The 22693-nt window shown below is 41.2% G+C and overlaps 1 long non-coding RNA gene and 2 pseudogenes across 1 annotated transcript in view; 1 reads left to right on the top strand and 2 right to left on the bottom strand.

The window, feature by feature from the left end:
- The window catches only part of LOC144323866 (uncharacterized), a 144545-nt gene that overhangs the window by 61213 nt on the left and 60639 nt on the right, over positions 1-22693 (top strand). The gene's annotated exons all lie outside the window — the stretch shown is intronic.
- Positions 5209-6016, bottom strand: LOC144323133 (zinc-regulated GTPase metalloprotein activator 1C pseudogene; annotated as a pseudogene).
- LOC144323132 (zinc-regulated GTPase metalloprotein activator 1A pseudogene) lies at positions 6047-6604 on the bottom strand (annotated as a pseudogene).

Genomic DNA, 22693 nt, shown 5'->3' with positions numbered 1-22693 from the left:
GGCTTACCCTAAAAGATTCCCCTTCAATGCATGTAATAGTCAGTGTTCTTCAGAGAAACAGAACCAATGGGTTATCTATCTATCTATCTATCTATCTATCTATCTATCTATCAATCATCTATCATCTATCATCTATCATACAGAGAGGTAGAGAGAGATTTATTGGCACATATAGATACAGATACAACTGTATTATGAGGAATTGGCTACATAATTATGGAAGCAAAGTAGTCCCATAATCACCATCTACAAGCTGGAGACCCGGGAAGCTAGTGGTGTAGTTTTGGTCCAAGTCCAATGGCCAGAGAACCAGGAGTGCCAATGGTATAAGTCCTAGTCTGAGGCTTGGAAGAAATTGATGTCCTAGCTCAGAGGGATGCTCTAGTCAGACAACAAAAGAGAATCCCCCCATCCTCTGCCTTTTTGTTCTGTTCAGTTCTTCCATGGATTGGATGATGCCCACACACCCTGAGGAGGACAAACTGCTTTACTCAGTCTGCTGATTCAAATGTTAATCTCTTCTAGAAATAACTTCACAGACCCACTCAGAAATAATACTTTGGGCTTCCCATGGCTCAGTCAAGTTGATGTATAATATTCACCACCACAGTATGTCTGCTTAGATTCCAGGAATCTGCATTTTTGCAAACATCTCAAATGAGTCTGATGTGGATAGTTCACCCTCCGTGTTTTGAGAATCACAGAAACGAAGGGGACTAGAGGTGGGGGAAGGATGTCTTAGTCCTCGTTCCCTTCCCACTACTCTCCCTTTCTCTAGATGAGAGGGAGTCATTCCTCTGATTAGTCAGATTCCAGGACATAGACCAGACTATATTTACTAATAGATATGATCATTATACTTTAAAATGTCAGGTAGTTGTATTTATTATCATCTTTTCTATTTTTTGCTGCTTCTTTAGTGGGATATCACTAAGCTGAGCCAAGATCCCTCAATGTTTGATTACTTTATCCTGTCTTTTGCTTTCTTTGCATGCTTTCTTAAATGTTGGCATGGAAACTCTGGTCCCCTGGATGGTATGGTCCATCCAGAAGGTGATAATACCCAAGAGTTGTAGTTCGGAGGTAAAGTCATTGTAGGTAATCAGACTAGTTTGTAAGCTTCTCTTTGTCTTAACCAGAGCACCACATAAGATATACCAGATACTGGTCCCAATAAAAAAATTTTTTTTTACCTTGTATGCATTTGGTTTTGTTTTCTGTCCATAGTATCTTCAAGATTAATAGCTAACATTTACTGAGTGCATACTATGTGCCAAACAGTGAGTGCTTTGCCTAAGTAACTCATTTTGTTTTCATAATTATTATTCCATTTTTTTTTCCAGATGAAAAAATTGCCCAAGGTTTCCTCACTGGGGAGTGAGCAAGATTTGAACCTTGGGTACCTGCCTTTAACTGCACATACCTTGTCATTCCCATTCACCTCTTTCCCACTATACGTTATTGCCTTAAGGAACTGTCTGGGGGAGGGGATGGGTAATTAGGTAGAATGTTAGAATCCTAGGTTCTCTGAACATATACCATATTCAAAACTCTACCTTGAACCCCTAGGAGAGGCCAATTCAAAGGCAAAAAGAGGAATATGAAGCCATTATTTGTGTGACTAGAATCAAAACTCTTTTTGAGTTGCATTAGCTAGACAGGTTTTTTTCAATAGCTTGCTGACTCTTCTGAATGGGCACTTAACTCTGGCCTCTCTTAGCTGCTGTTGAAATTTCTATAACCTCAGTGGCTCTGGAATCAACAGATGACGAAACTTTTTAGCAGATCCACTTTCTTTGAGCCAGTTGACAAATACAGGGCTGGTATTCCCTATCTTAGAACAAACTATTAATCAAAAAGAAAGGCAACAACCATAAATCGACGTGAATTGGGTACTATCGTCCCCGAATGACTTTGCCCTGCCAAAAGTGTTCTTGGCTTGATAACATTGGCCGGCACTGGCCCTAGCCCAGCGGTTTTCAGTTTTTCTTTATGGAGTCAAATAGACTAAACTCAGCACTTTCTCAGTCTCTCAAATAAGTGTACTGACATCATTTGGAAATTATAAGAATCCACATATCAGGCCAAATTCCACCCTGGGTTCAACATCCGCTCCCCCCACCCCCGAGATCAACCCCCAGGAGTATGGTTAAGTGAGGGTAGAACTTGGCCGGAAGCTTGTTATTTCTGCAGTTTTAATTACACATACCTCATCCATTTGACCAAATTAGGAGCGAAGGTTCATGGAGGGAACCTTCGCCTATTGGCTTGCTTCAATGTCTGGTTCTTCAAGTACCTAACTTGGGAATTCCAGGAAAATAGTCAAGAATTGACATTTTACATTTTTAGGGCTGGAAAGAACTTGGCTCATTAGTATCTAATCCAAACCCCATGGTTTTATAGACCAAAAAAACAAAAACAAAAACAGAAAAAGCCCCTGAGATTTAGAAAGGAAAAGTGCTCAAGGTCATATGAAAAGTATGGTGAGCCAGGACAAAGAAAGAATGAAAGAAAGAAAAAAAGAAAGAGAGAAAGAAAGAAAAAAAAAGCCAGGAATCTGTCTCTCTTGTTTAGTATGCTTTCCACACACCCAGCTAGAAAGGGTGGTTTATCGCAGAAGTTTGCTTCTGCTGTATTCAGTAGTGGGAAGGACCGAGGGCCAGAGAAAGGTAAGAGTAAATCCAAATTCAAACTTCCTTCTCATGTGTACTTAGTTTCTTAACATATCTGGGTCTTAGTTTTCCTATTTATAAAATGGAGAAGACTAATCTTCCTAAGGAGTTTGTGACAATTAGGTAAAATGATAGTGCCTAGGCAAGTAGCTATTTGGCCCCTTTCTTGGGGCTCCTGGGTTATAAATGACAGAATCTCAAACTGGCTTGAGCATAAATGGGAATTTGTTAAGCTACCTGTATGATTTTTAAAAGATTTTATTATTTATTCATTCATTCATTCATTCATTCATTCATTCATTCATTCATGCAAGACACGGAGTGAGGCAGAGATACAGGCTCCCTGCGGGTAGCCCGATGTGGGACTGGATCCCAGGACCCTGGGATCACGACCCGGGCCAGAGGCACGCTCAACCACTCAGCTACCCATGTGTCCCTACTTGTATAATTTTAAGTGGATTTTGGTTCAAGAGAGACTGGTTCTATAAGCCTACGAGTTATCATTAGAAATTATAGTTTTCTTTCGCATAAGTGACACTCTCAGGCCAGCTCTGTGTTGGCATGATGAATGGTTATCAGGAACTCTGGGTTTCTATTTTACAAGGTTCCAGTGCAGAAAAGGAAAAACTTTTCTTTCCCAATATTTTTTATTGAGGCCCCATAATGAAGTCACACTGGCCTCACTGTGATAAAATATAGAATAGCACAAATCAAGTACAAAACAATTCATCGCATGACCTTGAGGAGCGTACCACTGAACTCAAGTTCTGTAAAATGAGCATAAGAATTGTGTTTATTTTTCAGGGTAATTGTGAGCGTTAAAAGTCATAACATATTTTGAGTTATTTGGCACACATCACAAATTATGTTACAAAATGTTTAGTTTATGAAGAAATTTTTGCATTTATTTGCTACCACCCAGTTCCAAGCCCCAATATGCACATGTCTGTACCTGTGCTCACACACACGCGCGCGCGCGCACACACACACACACAGAGTCATGGAACCGCTAATGTAATAGAAGCTAGGGCTAAAGACATATATACTGTGATCACACTGGGCCAGAACCTGAAGCTATTTTGTAACCTCCAGTGATTTAGGTTATCTTGCTATTGGTGCATTGCCTGCCGCTGCCACCATGGCACACACATCCACACACATGTAAAATGTGAACTATTGCTAATATATGAGAAACCAAGCAGGTAAAACACTTGGGTCCCTGTGTGGTGCATAGTTGTGATTCTCACACAGAAGTTAGCCTATTTGCCATGAGGCCAACCCAACTGTTAATTGTGTGATGAAGAAAGTGAGAAAGGGGCTTTGAAATAGTGATGGGCACAAGCAGTGATGAGCACTGGGTGTTATATGCAACTGATAAATTATTGAACACTACATCTGAAACTAATGATGTACTCTATGTTGGCTAATTGAATTCAAACAAAAAAAGGAAAATAGCAATGATCTGACTTCTGACTCTGGTCACAATGCACTAATGGGTACTGAATTTACTTTCTTTCTTTTTTTTTTTTTTGTTCGGGATTTACTTTCTCTTGTGGAAAATTCAATACTGTGAAATGTCAGTATGTGTCAGTGGGCAGCTGGCAACTCAGGACAGTGATTCCTGAGAAAAGAGAAATCAATGATTGCCCCAGATTCCTGCCTGGAGAAAGGTTCCAGGAGGTGTTATATGGAGGAGGAGGCACTGACACAGAGCCCGGGAGCTTCTTTGAGTTGAGTTTGTGGCTCAGGGAGGCCAATACAGATGGAATTCTGAACTGAGCACTGCATAGCTTGGATCTGCTCCTTCTTTTTCTTCTTTTCTAGTTTTCCTAAGATGGTAGCTTAGGTCATTGATTTTCAGATATTTCTTCATTTCTTATTTATTTATTTATTTATTTATTTATTTATTTTTATTTCTTCTTTTCTAATGCAGGTATGCAGTGTTATAAATATTTTTCTAAGCACTGTTTTCATCTCACAAATTTTGATAAGTTGTATTTTTATTTAGTTCAAAATATTTTAAAATTCTCTTGACGGGCAGTCCTGGGTGGCTCAGCAGTTTAGCAATGCCTTCAGCCCAGGGCCTGATCCTGGAGACCTGGGATTGAGTCCCGTGTCGGGCTCCCTGCATGGAGCCTGCTTCTCCTTCTGCCTTGTGTCTCTGCCTCTGTGTGTGTGTGTGTGTGTGTGTGTGTGTGTGTGTGTGTCTCATGAATGAGTAAATAAAAATCTTTAAAAAAAATTTAAAAAATAAAATAGAATTCTCTTGAGATTTCTTCTTTCATTTATGTATTGTTTATGAGTTTGTTCTATTTACTTATTTTCCAGTGGACATTATATTTTATTGTATGAATGTCAAATGTTTCACAGTATTTAATAACTATATTTTATGTATTTTGTAAAATAAGCACTATTTGAAAGTATACTGGAATTTGTAACAGAAGTAATACAAAGAATAGATGCTTGAAATACACCTGGTAGGAAACTTATTCCCAATTATATCATCCAATCCTTTGGATAAGAAATGTTTCTAGTGTTATGGATAAACTTGATCTTCTTTGAAATGTGTTGTCCACCACTTTTCTGTTTCAGTCTTAGTAGCTATAAGTAGTTATTGAAGATGTCCTCATCTAGATTCCCATCAATAAGAGCCAATTGATTCGTTCTCTCAGTATCTTCTTTCCAGCTCTCTTCCAGATCATAGAGCTCATGGGCACCTTGGACAATCATTGGTTTTGGTTTGTCTTTGATCAACACCTGCCCCTTGAGTTGCTTGACCTGCATGCAGTCATTGTCCTTGCTTCTCACATTCTTCACCCACAGAAGATTCTGAATAAATCCATTTAGGCTTTCTTCCTTCACATCTCTTGGTTCTAAAATGTGATGTTGATGATGCTCTGATCAGCGCAAGGCTGTGTGGTTGGTAAGTGTTGAAGTTTTTCTGCAAATATATTCCAGAGAGACTGTCAAAGACATGAAGAGCTAGTATATTAGAGAGATCAGCTCTTGATCCTTGTGTTTCTAAAATTTTTCCCAGTCCATTTATTGATCTAATGGTGATTCTTAATTTGTTTAAATCCTCTTGTGAAACCCAATCTGTTTTATTAATGATAATGGTATCTGCTGAAGCAGTTTGCCTAGAAGCCTCCTGGATAAGACCATCGAGTTTTTCTACTGCTAAATGTTTTAATCCATATTTTGTATCCATAAGAGTTCTGATACTAATAAGAGAAATATTAATCCCTAATTCAGCATCAACCCCAAAACAAAGATGCTACAGCACCAGCATCTGCTAATCCAGTGGTCTTTAATGGTATGTCATCAAATTTTCCCTTCTTCTGCATCACATTCTCATTAGCTCCAGGGCCACTATCCTATTCAGTAGAATAGCAGAGGCAATCATTTCTAAGTTCCAACCATTTTTGGTAGAGAACTTCACTTTGGCTGACAGATAAGGATTTCTCCACTGTACTTTCTCCCCCAAATTTGTTTGAAATAACTACTACTCTTTTCTTATGTTGCTCCATCAAGATATTTTTCAGAAGTATTGGTGCACCTAGCCCCTTAATACCTAGTGATAATTGTTACTAGGATCTTGGTACCAGGACCAGACTTTTCCTCCTCCTCTCCTTCCCTCATCTCAATGGGGATCAATTCAGGACAGTCCTCCTCTGTCTGCTCCTCTTTCTCATCCACAGCTCTGACATCCTGACCAGCTGCACAGCATGCCTCTCCCTCAGCTCAAGAGCTGGGACCCCCATGTGTTATTTACAAGTGTATTGCTTAATTGCCAAGTATTTGGGGGATTTTTCCAGCTATATTTTGTTACCGATTTCTAGTTTAATCTCACTGGGGTCTGAGAGCAGACATTGTATGATTTCGATTACACTATCTTTGTTAAGGTGTGTTTTATGGCCCAGAGTGTGGTCCATGTGGGTGAATGTTCTATGTGAGCTTAAGGATTAACTACTGGCACTGTTGAGTTCAACTATATCTTTACTGATTTCTGCCTGCCACAGCTGTCTATTTCTGATAGAAGGGTGTTAAAGTCTCTAACTCTAATGGCTTCTTCTATTTCTCTTTGCAGTTGTATCAATTTTTGTCTCGTGTTGTTAGGTGCATACATATTCAGGATTGTTAATTCTTCTTAGATAATTGGCCCCTTGATCATTATACAGTGGTTTTCTTTATCCTTGATTAAGTAAGAGAGGAGAGGACAATGGGTAAAGTTAAGAATATTACTCTGTTGGGAGTTTCATCATGGAGAATAACAACCCTGCTTTCTCACCAAGAATCAGGGTTTCTTAGAAACTATCACAGAAACTCTGTGTTGCATTGATGGCACTTGTGCCCATGGCTGAGTGCCTTTGAGCTAAAGCACCATCTAGAAAGTGGCAGATCCCCTGTTAATGACACAGTTACTCAGAAGACTCTATTTTAAGGAAAAAATTATTGAGTGTTGTAACTGTCTCAGGAATAACCTTCAAACAGCACATTCTGGGCTGCCTGAGGGAAGATCATGGTCAGGAGTGTTGCTTTGAGAAGATGAATGAAGGGAAAGGGACTAATATGAGTTTAAGGCCCATTATGAATCAGGCACTATCACAGGTGATTTGACATATATTTCCACCCAATAATATAACAATATTTATTCACTGCTTGCCATTTTCCAGTTATCTCTTTAAACCTTCAAAACAGGGCAGCCCGGGTGGCTCAGTGGTTTAGCATCACCTTCAGTCCAGGGCATGATCCTGGAGACCTGAGATGGAACCTCACATCAGGCTCTCCGCATGGAGCCTGCTTCTCCCTCTGCCTGTGTCTCTGCCTCTCTTTCTCTCCGTGTCTCTCATGAATAAATAAATAAAATCTTAAAAAAAAAAAAATAAACCTTCAACACATGCTGATGAATTGGGTCAGTGAGTGTAGAATATGGGTTAAAACCATGGGCCAGACTGCCTGCCTGTATTTTGATTCTGGCTCCTCCCCTGATATGTTACCTTGGGTGAATTATTTACCTTCATGTGATTCAGTGTCCTCATTTGTGAAATGAAGACAGTGGGAGCTCCTCCTTGTAGCTTCTTCACATGGTGGCAGATACAAAGAGCTCTGTCATCTGTAGGCTATGATTTACCATTATTAGCCATATTATAGGTCAGGAAACTAAAGCTTGAAGAGCTGTGTCTGGGGTCACACATCCAGGAATTTGTCACTTTGGGATGGAAGGGTAAGCAATGAAAGGAAATTTGACTTGGATGAGGAAATGCAGCAGAGAGTGCATTGAAGTGTGTGGTGAGGAGAAGATGGTTGAGGACAGCCTGTGGGGAGCTTAGATATTGTAAGCAAGTGTGGTGGAGAAAGAGTTTTCCCAAAACGAATTTTTTCCTAATTTGTTTTTCTACAGAAGCATCCCTACAGATTGCTTTTTTACTGGCAAACATTCAGGATGTGTTCTCCTGGGAAGATAAATGGAGAAGTTCCCCTCCCCCGCCAAGCATACATGATGAGTCATGGCCTATTTTAGGTCAGGTTTAAGAGGATAACCTGGTGAAATTCCAAGGCTGGTTGGTGGGAAGAGCTTTCCTTTTTGCCTTCCTTATAGAGCTAGTCTTTGTCAACAGAGCTTCCCAGACAGGAAGAGGAAACTGGGTTCCAGTAAAAACAAGTCACTTGAGGAAAGACAGGAAGGAAGTTGTGAGTGTTCGGGGCTACTAGCTTTGATTTTGGATGGTCTTTTAGTCCCTTCCCAGTGGCCAAGGAACTTTATCAACACTTTAGAATAAAGCTGAGAAAGACCCTGTGGGCTTCTAGAACCTCACCTTTGATGCCCTGGCTGGGGGATCCGATTTTGCCTGAAGCCCCCCATGCTGGCTATTCCTACCAGCTGAGGAATTTTAAACTCTTTCTGATGTCTGGGTCCTATACGATGTTTAATTTTTTCCAAGTCTTCTGTGGCTGTTGTCTCTAGGATCCACAACAACCATGCTGAGGTGGGCAGGACAGGAGGGATTATTCCTATTTTGCAGATGAGAAAACAGTTTCTAGGAGAATATGTTTCATGCTTGAGGTCACTTAGCTGATAAGTGATAGCACTGAAGCTGAACTCAGAGCTTCATAAAGAGCCATCATGCTAAGTGAAATAACAGGAGAAAGACAATTATCATATGATTGCACTCATATGTGGAATATAAGAAATAGCACAGAGGGCGATAAGGGAAGGAGGGGAAAGTGAATGTGAAGAAATCAGAGAGGGAGACAAACCATGAGTGACTCCTAACTGAGAAACGAACTGAGGGTTGCTGGCAGTAGGGGGAAGGGGTCACTGGGTGATGAGCATTAAGGAGGGCACGCGATGGGGTGAGCACTGGGTGTTACATGCTACTGATGAATTACTGAAAACTACACCTGAAACTAATAATATGTTGGCTAATTGAATTTAAAAAAGGAGCCTGTTGAACTAGGGTGGCATCAGGTATTTGTGGAGAGGGAGCCGGTACCACCACGGGGAGTGGCTGGTCTCTGAGGGGTGTGAACATGGGGGCACAGTTTTCTGCACCTTTACATCCTGCTGCCTGGCTCTGTGCCAGCCTGCTGCAGGATGTCTCAGATAGTTGTTGAAATGTGTTAAAAGAAACCACCAGAAGTCAGGATTGGCTTGGCACTTGGGGGAGCTGAGCAAGAGTCCTGGCTGGGGGAGGGTCCAGGGGATGGACATGCAGGTCTGATGCACTTACAGCTTTAATTACAGCTTCAAAGAGAGACTGCCTGGGGCACTTGCTGGTCAACTGTCCAGTGCAACAGCAATACATGGTGTTGCTCTGCCCTGTTCTGGTCAGAAAAGAAGGGCTTGGAACCAGGAAGCAGAATGAGATGCCTTTCTCTGTCTCCATGTTGCCCTGACATGCTGTCAAACAGCAACCTTTCAGGACCCCTCTTTATCTTTCATGCCTACCGGATCCTCCCTTCCCTCTCACCTGATACCCCAAGTCCTCCAGCTGTAGTCATCTTCCCCTGCAAGGTGAGACTCTTTGGATGCAGTTTAAGGACAAATGGGCCCCCTCAATCCTTACTGGAGGCAGGATAGGGAGGCAAGAAAGCTTTGCAATCAGGTAGTCTTGAGGTATCCTACACCAAGGTCTCCTGTATACGCCCCAGGACTTTTCATAGTCCCCCCCCCCCCTTTGCCATCCACCAATGGCCCAAACCACAGGCCCACGTGTGCAGTTTAGAGGAGTCATATTTGGCTCTTCAGAGAACATGCAGGGAAAACAGTCTGCTCCAGGAATGCTGAGCAAGGGCCCTGAAAGGGCTTATTAGGTGTGGAATCCCAGGTAGCAGTGCCCAGGGCTGCCAAAGAGGGTGCTTTGTTCTTCTCCTCCACCTGGCTCAGGTGGGCTGTCCTCTGCTCATTCACATGGAGCGATGCCAGCTTCTCACCTGCCTCTTGCGGCTGCCAAACTTTCACTAGGGGACATCATTGCTGTTTCTGCAAGGACAAATGCTTTGTTTCTGGGAAGACTCTTTCCAGTTTTGAAGTTAGCCTGGGAAGATCCTAAGCTGGTTTGAGTGTCTGCCATGCTGAGCAAATACCAGTGAACAACAGCAGTAATGACGATGGTAATAACAATGGTGTGCTTTAGTGAACACCTACTACGTGCCGGACACTGGTTTAATTGCATCACATGCATTATTTTGCTTAGTCCTCACAGCAGAATGAAGTAGGTATGATCATATTATTGTAAGATGAAAAAGCTAAGACTCAGAGAGGTTATATAATTTTCTCAGGGACAAAGTGAATGATGGTGACTGAATCTGGATTCTATCATAGGCCTCTCTGACTTCCCGGTCCAGCCTGGTTACCACTATGTCTCAATGTCGCTTCATTTGTACGAGTAGATATTATATGATGGCTTTTGATGGTGTGTCCTCTACCCTAGATGGAAATCAGTGAGGCTGGGTTGAGGGGGCATGTGTCCTCCTCTACCATACCTGCAGTGGACCATGCCGCCCAAGCCCATGAACCTTCGTTAGGGTGCCCTGGGGACCCTTGACTTCACCTCCTGCCATCATTTTACCCTTCCTGTTCTGGCTTCACTGACTTCTTCACTGTTTCTCAAACACATAAAGCATTCCTCTATCTCAGGGACTTTGTGCTTCCTGTTCTTTTATTCTGGAATATTCTATACTCTAACTTCACACAAATCTACTCAAATATCACCTTAGCTGAGAGGCTGTCTTTAATTGTGTATATAAACGAGCATCCCTTTCTTCCCCCACCATCCTGGGCTTCTATCCCTTTCCACTGTTTTGAGCTTCTTCATTGCTCCCACCACCACCTGGCAGAGTGTACGAGTGGATGCTTGGCCTGCATGTCCTCCACATTTAGAACATTGCATGGCCCCTGACAGACTAGATAAATAGCTGTTGAATGACTATCCTGGTGAATGAAATGGCCCAGGCTCACCACTCCAGATTATGGAGCCAATCTCACATTACAACTTAAGGCAAATGACATATCAAAGTAGAAACTGATATAAAAAAAATCCAGTGGGTTATTATTAAATACAGCAGCTGAAAATAGCAGAAAGATTTTTTAAATAAGAAAAAATGTTTTTTTCTGCTCATATACAGATTTTGTACTTATCACATGAAAATTTAGAATTTTGGAATTGATTCTAGTGAGAAAGAATTACTTGTTGCTATCTGTATGAATGTGTGCATTAGAACTCCATGTTGAAATTATATGTGCCTTCTCCATGAAGTCTTCTAGCTATTCCAGTAAGAATCAATACCTATGCCTTGAAAGCACCAGAACCCTTTATCCATACCTCTCTGATAAATAAGGCAGCTAAGCCAAAGTGATTCAAATAAACACTGGATATGAAGTCTAGCAAATAGGAGTTAAATCTTTCTTTTGAAATTTCATAGCTAGATGACTGGAGAATCCATATAACCACTCTTAACTTCTGTTTCCATGAGAGTGAAATAATGTGGTCAATATTTCATTCATTCAACAAATATTTCTTGAGTATTTACTATGTGCAAGGAACTTTCTCTGTGATCCATCCTAGAACAAAAGACACAAAAGATCTCTGAGCTATGGAGTTTATATTCAAGTGATAATGGGTATGAAAAGGAGAGTTATATAGTATCAAAGGCCAAGTTGACATTAAATATTCTAGCATGTGTTAGCTACTTTTCTACCATCTACCTTCCTTTTGCCCTGAGTTCCAGAACTTTAATTATGTTTTGATGTCTACCTCTTCCACATGTTTCTAGGAACGCTGACCATAATCATAGACTCAGGAATAAATCTTCACTATGATCCTATACCCATTTCTCCAGTGGTTGGGGTGGAGATTGGAATGTGACATACATCAGGACAATGATGGGAGAGAGGATTTACAAAGGAGAAAACAGAAGAGATAGCCTCATTTGGCCTCTGGAAATTGTCACATCCTGATGTTATATCTGGAACTGGCACATAGGAATGAAGCAATTTCCTAAACTGAAGAAGAAAGCAACACTGAAGACACAGAACAGAGAAATGGAAAAGACCTGGATTCTTCATGATATTGTCAGCCATAATACTCCACCTTTGGACTAGCTGCTACATCTCTAAATTACTGAAGCCAGTGCGAATTAGCATTTTCTGTTATTTGCACCCAAAGATACTCTAATTGATACGAATTATTATTATGTTACCATTTCTCCTGCTTATCCATGAGATCATTGATTGTTGGGTCTGTTGCATGTTTATGTTTGTATTTACACTACTTGGTGTATATAGCACCTTAATATAAGATATATTTCAGAGAAAATGTATCTCTCTCTCTCTCTCTCTCTCTATATATATATATATATATATATATATACATATACTTTTTAGACTTTTTGCAGGTCTTGGGTTCAGAGCTTTATGCAGTTCTATAACAGAATGATAAATAGCAACTTCCAAATGTTTGGGTATGGCAGATACAAAATTTTAAAAGAACCTCAAATTTAAAATCCATGTATTCTGAGATTAAAAATGTCTGAGATGGGTTTGCTTGAAGCAATGTCCTTCAGTACAAGTCAACACAAATATCTTTTATAAAACCCTATGAGTGTGGCTAAGCCTACAATTCCACTGCATAAGCAAGGACAGGCCAAGCCCTGATTTTGGCTGTGTTCATGCCAGTGAGCTACAGTGAGGGTGGGGTCCACCCTGCCCCATGATTTTGTTTGATGAGGTCATGGGAACTGGACAAGTTTTGCCCTGGATTCCAAGCTGACAGCCTGAGGTTTAGTTATGTAGTGTTTGCATGTCATAAGCCAATTACTCTGCTTTCACAGGTAGAGAAACTGAGATGAAAACAGCATAAAGAGGGGCACCTGGGTGGCTCAGTGGTTGAGTGCCTTTGGCTCAGGTCGGGATCTTGGGGTCCTGGGATTGAGTCCCGCATCAGGCTTCCCACATGGAGCCTGCTTCTCCCTTTGCCTCTCTCTTTGTGTCTCTCATGAATAAATAAATAAAATATTTTTTAAAAAAGAAAGAAAACAGCAGAAAGACAACTGGTCTACATCAACAGAACACAGGATTTTTGGGGAGAATTTTCACTGCCACCCAGAGTGTACTTGGCCCTCCACAGAAAGGGCCCTTCAATTAAATTCTGCCTCATGTTCAATACCTATTCCATGTTAGGCACTAGGGATATAAAGATCAGAAAGATAAAATCTTACCTCAAAGGAAGAACAATCTTGTAGAAAATATTTCAAGTAATATAATTCATTCACATAGATGACTTTTTATTCATTCAGTCATTCATGCACTCATTCAACCAACCTCTAGAAATTTGAAATAAAGCAGCAGGTCTCTGCTTCAGTGGAGCTTTTATTTTAATAGAGAAGACATATATTAAAGTGTTAACTATTGAATCAATGACTTAAATACATTGATGATCTGTGCCACAAAGAAAAGAAGTACATAGAATACCACGAGAGCATTAACAAGAGGTCTGATCCAAATTGGGAATACTATTACCTCCACTTTACAGATGAGAAATCACATGAGGAAGTAAGCCACTTACTAAGATCACCCAGTTAGGCATGATGGAGCCAGACTGGTTCTCTCCAGAGTTCCTAACCATTCTACTCTGCAGGGAGATATCGTGAGTTCTGGGCTTGCCTTGGAGCAGACAGCTGGATCCATACACCTGGACCCTGAAGGAAGCTTCCAGGCAGGGGTTGTGCTACAAATGAGAATGGCAATGAGTGCCAGCAAAGAAGTACACTGTGCTGAAAAGGGACCGTGACAGTATCCACCTGACAGAAGCATAAATGGCTTCCTGGGAAGGTTGCCTTAACCTTCAGAGCCTAAAAAAAATACAGAAGAGTTTCTACAGTGAGACTGAGATCAAGGGTAACAAGGGTATTCCAGACAGATAAAAAGAATGTGAAAAAGAAGTCAGTAGAGGCAGAGTAGTTACTTAAGAGGACACTACCAACTCTTTCTTGTGCCTTTCTATTGCTTCTGGACATCCTCGATAGCATATCCACTTGCAGGCATGTGGATGCACACTATATTGTAGCTAGTTGTTGAATATTTGTTAGGGCCCCATTTTGACAATCCTTGAGCTGGAAAGAACCATATTCAGCATCTATCCCAACATGGGAACAGTGTGTCTCTGCTGGTCTCCTGGTCCATTCCTAGTCCTAGTTTAAAGAATGAGACTCTGGAAAGGAGCCTAGTTTAAGAAACAGGTGTGTACCACTGATCTAAACACAGGGACTGGGGGGCCTGGCTGGCTCAGTCAGTGGAGCGCACAACTCTTGATCTTGAGCCCCACATTGGATGTAGAGAGTACTTAAAAATAAAATCTTAAACAACAACAACAACAACAACAACAACAACAACAACACAGGGACAGAATTTACATGCTATTCCCTGGAAGTCAGGAAACCCTCAGCCCACTGTGATCTTTGGGTAACACATTCCCAGATGTTTAGAGCTGAAAGAGACCCAGAGATTATGGAGCCTCAAACTCCAATTTTACTGCCTATGATTTAAGTTTCAAGATGTGAAGTGACCACTCCAAAGTCATATAGTACTTTACTCAGGAATTTTGTTCCATCCCCTAGCCTGCCTTTCTTCTTCCAATTCAACAGCTCCAGAAAATTTCTCTACCCTCAGGCACACACTAGCATTTATTACCTCATGTACAGTTTTTTTTTTAATTAATTTATTTATTTATGATAGTCATCAGAGAGCGAGAGAGAGAGAGAGAGGCAGAGACACAGGCAGAGGGAGAAGCAGGCTCCATGCACCGGGAGCCCGATGTGGGATTCGATCCCGGGTCTCCAGGATCACGCCCTGGGCCAAAGGCAGGCGCTAAACCGCTGCGCCACCCAGGGATCCCCTCATGTACAGTTTTGTACTGTGCATCTATCCTCCCTCCCCTGTCCCACACCTTTGGTTTTTGTTTGTTTATTTTTGCATGTTTTACTTTGTTTTGACTATTTGTGGGGCATCACTATGGCTCAGAAGACTCTGCTAATTGATTTACATGCATTATCTTTTGTAACCCTATAATTATACTGTAAATTATAGATATTCTTGTGCCCTTTTTACAGATCAAAAACAGAGACACTGCTCTTCTTGAGATCACACAGTGGGTATTTATTTGAGCCAGGATTTCAACCCTTGTCTACCTGACTGAAAACCTGTGCTCGCATCCAGACAGCTACATCTCTTACCCACCGCTTTTCCCTCATGGAGGTCTGATTGCTTTTAGGCTGGAAGATTGAGTAGCTAGCAGTCTATATTCTCCTTGAGACATGGGTGTCCCTAAACTCAAGTAACAGGTTCCTCTTTTATAAGTGCGCTCCTTATTGCTTCTTGGCCTTTTGGTTAAAATCAAATATAAAGTGTATTTTTTCCATGTGCCATCTACTTTAACAATAGCTGGTGTTTTCAGGCAGGATGGAATAGAAATTTATGTTGTATTGTAATAGCTTCTCTTCTTCACCCAGGCAAATACTGTGATTTTTAATATTTTTTATGTAGATTTCTTATCTAAAATAGTTATCTAACCCTCAGAACTTTGGAGGAGGGGGAACCATTGCTACTTTGACTGTCAATTTTGGATAACCACTCGATTTGCATAGTTTATATATACCTCTTTGGGAAAGATAGAATCAATTTTATCTGGTACCCGAAAGGATATGATGCCACATCTCATTGTTTTCTAAGTTCTTCTGGTGGAGTGTCAGCAATGGCTCTTATTCTAGATCCACTTAGCCTGGCCTGGAACTAGAGAACATTATCTCTATTTCCAGAATGCTCTTGGATGAGCCTCCGTATCAAATTACCATACATCACCCAGGAACGCCAGGACTCTTGCCACTTACTGTGAATTTACAGTTCTTCGTCCTCTTCCAAACTCCTAGCATTTCTTTTGATGTGAAAAAGCAATTTAAGAATGTACCATATCTAATATAACACATGGACATATTCACCACACACATTCTTTTAATTAAAAGAATCGGTACACTGCCTTTTGCTGACAGTTAACACCAATGCTTTAATGCCATTTTCTATTATTGATTTATGAGGTGCATACTCAAAGCAAATTAGGGAATAAATCATTGATGACATTGATTTGCTTACCAGCTCTCTAATAAATGTGTATAATTAATTGTGGGTGTGCTACCTGTCCCTGCTAGTTGAGACCTTCCCGCAGTTTTGGCCTCTTCTCTCTGTTACACTACTGGGTTTAATAGAGAAGGATTGGTTATATACCTGAAAGTGTAGTGTGGGGGAGAGCTTAAACCATTAATATATCTGAGACTCTGAGGTGGAAAAGGAAGTTTTGCACACTTCTCATGAAGAGATGGATGGGGAGGGAGTTTCTGCTTGTGTGAGACTGCTTGTTATTTCAAAGGATTTGCATGGATCTCAGTAACACCTCTGGAACTGGTTATTTCTCAATCAGGATGGCCATAGAATCAAGTGGTTTTTACTTTCATGGTCATGCTGGGAAAGGGCCTTGGTCTGCAGGTGCCAGGTAAGAGGAACAGGTGGTCATGATTTGGTTCATTGATGAAGGAATCTGCTCTTAAGAAGCAAGGGTTTTTTTGTTTGTTTCTTTGAATGCAGGAGGGGAGCTCAGTAGCCTTCAGGGGATGGGGTCTTGAGTGGCAGCAGGGTATGGGAGGAGTGTACTTCCTTTAGAGCCAGTTTGGTTCAAATCCCAGTAATGGCACTTACTCTCACACTTCAGTATACCTTTGGCAAGTTATCTAACTTTTTGGTCTCTGTTTTATTGTCTACAAAGACGAAAATAATAATTATAGCTAGTCCTTAGAGTTGCTCTATGGATTACATGAGATAATTTGTGTTAAGCGTTTAGACCAGAACCTGGCACGTAGTTGGGAGTACATGGTCAACATTAATATTTGTTTTTCCAGAATTCGTGGATGGGTTTTTGTGTGTCCATAAATCTGAAGATCCATAAAACTGTGTGTGTATAGACATTTCTGGGGAGTGGGTCCATGATATTCATTAGAGTCTCAAAGAGATCCCAGACTTCCCAAGAGTTGAAGACTTTCTGCCCAAGGGAATCTCCTTCCTATTTTTGGAGCACTGCTATCTTGGGCTCTTCTTCTTGCTTTGAAATGTTATTCCACTTGCATGGAATATACTGACTTAATATTCTCCCTTCTGATACTAACAATGATAGTAATAGTGTAACGTTTACAGAGCTTCTACTATGTGGCATGTCTCAACTTACATAAAGTACTAATTTTTCTCTGAGCCTCATTTTCATATCTTATAGGGCTGTTGTGAAAATTAAATGAGAAAATGTGGGCAGAGGAGCTGATGATACTCTATTGGTATATAGGATATAATCAGTATATCCTCTTCATTTTCCTGTTTTGCATGTTTCTTTGCAATCCTTAATGGATAAGAAGCATTAGGAGAATAAGCCTTTGTTGTTTTAAAACATTAAGCTCTTGGATTGCTTGTTACTGGAACATAATGCAGTCCATTCTGACAGATACATTGCTATATTCCTCAGTCCCTAGGATAATCAGGCATATAATTAAATATTCAATATTTAAATATTGACCAACTCAATGAGGGAAAGAAAAGAAGTGTATGAAGAAGAGAGGAGATAAAAAGTTGGAGCGAGTTAGGACAAAGTTAACTAAAGTGACTCATAATGGGTCATCTTCTCTAGAGATGCCCTGAAACAATAAATATTCTTCCATCTACAAAAATAGAGATTTTCTAAAGCCTCCAAAAGGCTGAGATATAATTTTAAAGGGAGAGCACACTTTGGGTTTGTGACAGGATCCAGGAGTCTTGGGGCATCCTGCTCTGTCTTGAGTGGTTATCAGGTAAATCACTGTGGTATTTCCAATCCTTCTTGGTCCTGAGAAGGACAGATTGTAGGATGATCTGCAAGAAGATTTTATTGCATGTAGGCCCTTGATCCAGTATTACATTCTCGATCTTTTACAGAAGTACCCTCTTCCCTACTAGCCCTGTATTGACCATATCCCAGGTCTCATTGGAGTGTGGCTTACACCTCTGTGTGTCTGGCTCCAAAGGCTCTCAGCTGTGATGTACACTGGGTCTCAACATACTCTTGGCTGCATGGGCACACAGAATAAGGAATAAGACCAATTAAAAACAGATGCCTTGCACAACCACCAGGACCTCTATTTTAATCTCTTGAAGCACTGTTTCTCAGAGCTCAGAAAGACTCTGGCTGGTGACATAGCAGCGTGAAGGACTGATGAATTGTTGGCATTCTTTTGTTCTGAGGAGAATAAACTAGTTTCAGTTAAAATAAGAACCAGATTGCCCAAAAAAATATCTAAGTCTTTGGACTTGCCAGTTAAAAACAACTTCTAGAGTGTTTGAATGAGAACTTTTCCCAAGGATGGCTTTGGTGAAGGAGGAGAGGCTGCCAGACACTGCATCATTAACTAAATACCACAGAAAATGGCTCTATGTTTTATTGCTGTGTGTGTTAAACTATGGAGAACAAGAAATTGGAAAGCCCAGTTGTATTCAAAGAATGGAGAACAAAATGCTCCAGCTGTTCTGTTTGGGGAAGGATAATTCATAAACAGAGAAACAGGCAACACATTTTTGGATATGACTCAACAATGAGTTGGAGGCCATCATGGTGGCAGAACTCTTTTGGCCACCAAGCACCACTCGCCACTTTCTCTTCTCAGATGTGTCTGAAGACATGTCTTAATTTGATCCTGGAGGAAGTCATGTAGCATGCATGAGACTGTCAAATTACCTTTGTCCTTCTGGTGACTGTTTCTTGCTTATAGGGCCTTGCAGAGTGATGCACAACTTAACACAATACAAAGGCAGCTGCTCTTAAGTTTGGGCTTAAAAAGAGAAAAAGGAAGAAAGAAAGTGGCAAAAATGTGCCCCCCACTGTCTCCTGTTAGAATCATAGTGGAGCTTCCATTCAAGTCTGGAAAAATTCATCTGATGGCATCTGTTTGACCTCCTGGGAAATAGAGGAGGGGTGGGGCTTGCCAACAAGATAACTTCCTCCTTCCTTCACTTCCTGCAGCCTCCCGCTCCAGCAGCACCCATGGCTGCCTTCCAGCTGGGCCTGGATCCTCTGCTATCAGGGACCCCACCCTGCACGTTCATGTCTGCATCTGGAGGCTCTGTGGCCTCTGGCTGTTGGCCTACTAGAGCAAGGCAAACTTTCTCAGCCCAGCAAAGGCTCTGGAGACAAGAAGTTAGCCAATGGGTAAGGAATCCCAAGGTCTTTGTGGAACTCTCAGTGAAAAATATAGGTCAATACTTATTTTCTAAAAGAATTCCTCCTTCAGGACTGTTGGACTCTGTTCTTCCCTTTGAACAAAAATATGAATAAGATAAGGAAAGTCCATTTCATTCAATTGCTGCCATTCAACTGTTTTTGAGCTACAAAACTGGCATTTTCATATAGCTCTACCTACTACATTATTTCAACATTGTTCTGGGTACTGTGGATAAAAAAAAAAACAGTAAGAAAAGTTTCTTCAGGGGACATAGCATCCAATAAGGGAGATAGGCATTTAAGTGGATACCACAGAACATTGTGAATAGTCTATTTATAGAGGGTGTGGCAAATCCTGCTTGATCAGAATAGAAGATTGCCAGAATCTGTTCTTAGTTATTGCATATGCATGAGCTTCTTGGCTCAAGACTAGTTATTCTCTAACAGCTATTAGAGTGGGGAGAAGGAGGTGTGCAGCATTTTTTTAACTCAACTTTTTAAATTTTGCATAATTTTGGGTTTACAGAAAAGTCGCAGAAATAGTACAGAAAGTTCCCATATACCATCCATTACCCAGTTTCTCCTAATATCATACAGTTCCATGATAATTTGTTAACACTAAGAAATTAGCATTGGCACATTACTATTAATCATACTCTAGTTTAATTTAATTTTATGTTTTTTCCAAAGGCCTCTTTTTCTATCCACATTGTACTTAAGTGGGGTGGTTTTAAAATGTGTTTGCAAATTTTTTGACACTCTTCCCATGGAAAATGAGGTCTATGTTCCCTGAAAACTGGACAGTCTTTGACAACTATTTTGGCCAGCAGAGTACAGTAGAAGTGACAATGCATGACTTTCCAGGTGTAGGACATAAGTGGTGATTCTTTTTTTTTTTTAAAGATTTTATTTATTTATTCATGATAGACAGAGAGAGAGAGAGAGGCAGAGACACAGGCAGAGGGAGAAGCAGGCTCCATGCAGGGAGCCTGATGCAGAATTTGATCCCGGGACTCCAGGATCACGTCCTGGGCCAAAGGCAGGCACTAAACCGCTAAGCCACCCAGGGATCCCATAAGTGGTGATTATTTTTGAAGACTTCAGTCTCCATGTAAGCAGGCCAACTGCTCTGAGCCACCATATTGAGAGGAAGCTCAAGGTAGCCCGTGCAGAGAGATAACAAGGAGGGTCCTTGAGACAACATGGGGAGAGATACCCAGTCATACTCCAGCCCGCCAACTCCAGCTTCTCCACACTGTTCCAGCTTTAACCACTGTCAGACTGCAGCTGAGTGAATGACCTTGAGTCAGAGCTTGCCACCAAGTATTCCCTGAATTCCTAACTCAGAGATATTGTAAGAGGTATTACAAACATTGCAGTTTTAAGCTACTCTATGTTGGGCTATGTTAAGCTACTTTGAATATCATTTTGTAGCACTAAGTAAATGGGCAAACGTGGCTCTACCAACAGGTCTTAAATGAGGTATGAAACTCATTCACACATAATAACCTCCCAGACATTCCGCTGTTTTATTTTTCAGACATTCACTGAGCACCTACTGTGTGACAAATACAGTACTAGGTGCTAGGAAATTAGGTGACTGAGATAGTTTCTGACCTTGAAGAAAGAAAAGCAGACAGTTAAACCAATGGCCACAGTAAGGTATGTTAGGGCACTGTCATGAGATGAGAGAAAAGGGACAAATTTCCTAGGAGATGTGCTGGAATACCCTTTGCATGGGCCAGGATTTGGAAGATGAATCAGAATTTCTGTTGGGGAAGTGGATGAAAGTGCATGGTGCATTTGGAGAACCCAGAATAGCTCTGTATAGCTGGAAACACAGGGTTTATTTGCATAAGTGTGTGTTTGGGGTTGAGGGTGGAGTCAGGCATGGACTAGGAAGTAAAAGTGGAAAAACCAAACAGGAACTCTAAGGTCAAATTTCTAGAGTGGAATTTGAGGTGGGCAGTGGAATGTCATATGTTTTAGGCTGGATCTAATTCTCCTTCTAGAACTCAAGAATACATATTTAAAGAAGACTTATTTATTTTAGAGAGAGAGAGAGAGAGTGCACGAGCAAGAGGAGGGGCAGAGGGAGAGAATCTTTAAGCACACTCCACACTCAGTCCAGAGCCCAATGCGGGGCTCGCAGTCCCAACCCTGAGACCATGACCTGAGCTGAAATCAGGAGTCGGCTGCTTATCCAACTGAGCCCCAAGAAGATGATATTTAAATGTTAGTCACTAGAGCCCTCAGGAATTTGGGCTCAAAATATATGTGCACTGTATGTAGTTTGACATTCTGGAAGAATAAACTTTGGAAATGACTAGAGGTTAGGTTCCAAATCTCTGAGCAAGTCTGTCAAAGTGCTGGTTTATGAGGTTTTTATGTCCATGGTTTGTGTTTTCCATGGAACCAAGTGTGTGTTTGTGTGGGGGGTGGGGATGAAACACGCACCTGTTACTTTTGAAAATGCTTTCAAAAGTAAACAGAGCTTAAGTGAAAGGAAATCAAACTCTGAAGGCAGCAACTGAGAACAGAACTGAGAAGAGTGGTAGGAGAGTGAACTCATGATGGCAAGGGAGAAGGGAGCAGTCAAGGGGGTGGAGAGAGCCTGAAGTTCTGAACTCTGACTCCTGCCTGAGCCATTGCAGTCCTTTCTTCTGTTTAATATAGTGTGAGTTTGTTTCTTACCCCTTTGAAACACAGGAGTCTTGACCAATTTTAGGCTTTTCTACACTTCCTCATTTGAATCCCCCCAAAATGTGGATTCACAATGAAATTAAATAATTTGCCTAAAATCACACTGCAGGTAAATGACAGAGCTGGATTTGAACCGACTGTCTGACTCCAACATTGGTGCCCTTTCCAGAAACTGAGGTAATGCTTCACACCCACCACCCCTATTTTACTGTCTCTCTGACAGCCACCCTCTTTCTCTTTTCCTGGCTTCTGGTGGTGAAAACATGGTCAATGCCCTAGAAGCTTCCATGGGTTATGGTAAACTCCAAGTGATGAGAAGGAATATCACTGTAGGTCACATCACCTGCTCTCGACTCTCACTTTATTTCCTCAACTTAGAAAGAGAGAGGATATACCTCCCAGTTGCCACTCAAAGCAAGGCAAGTGTGTTAGTCGGCTCAGGCTGCCATAACAAAATATCACAGACCAGATGGCTTAAATGCCAGACATTGTCTCCCTGCAGCTTGCAGGCCAGAAGTCCCAGAGCAGTGTGCAGCT

The sequence above is a fragment of the Canis aureus genome, chromosome 11 (genome assembly GCF_053574225.1).
Source record: "Canis aureus isolate CA01 chromosome 11, VMU_Caureus_v.1.0, whole genome shotgun sequence".
NCBI lineage: Eukaryota > Metazoa > Chordata > Mammalia > Carnivora > Canidae > Canis > Canis aureus.
This window is presented reverse-complemented; position numbering and strand designations above follow the sequence as displayed.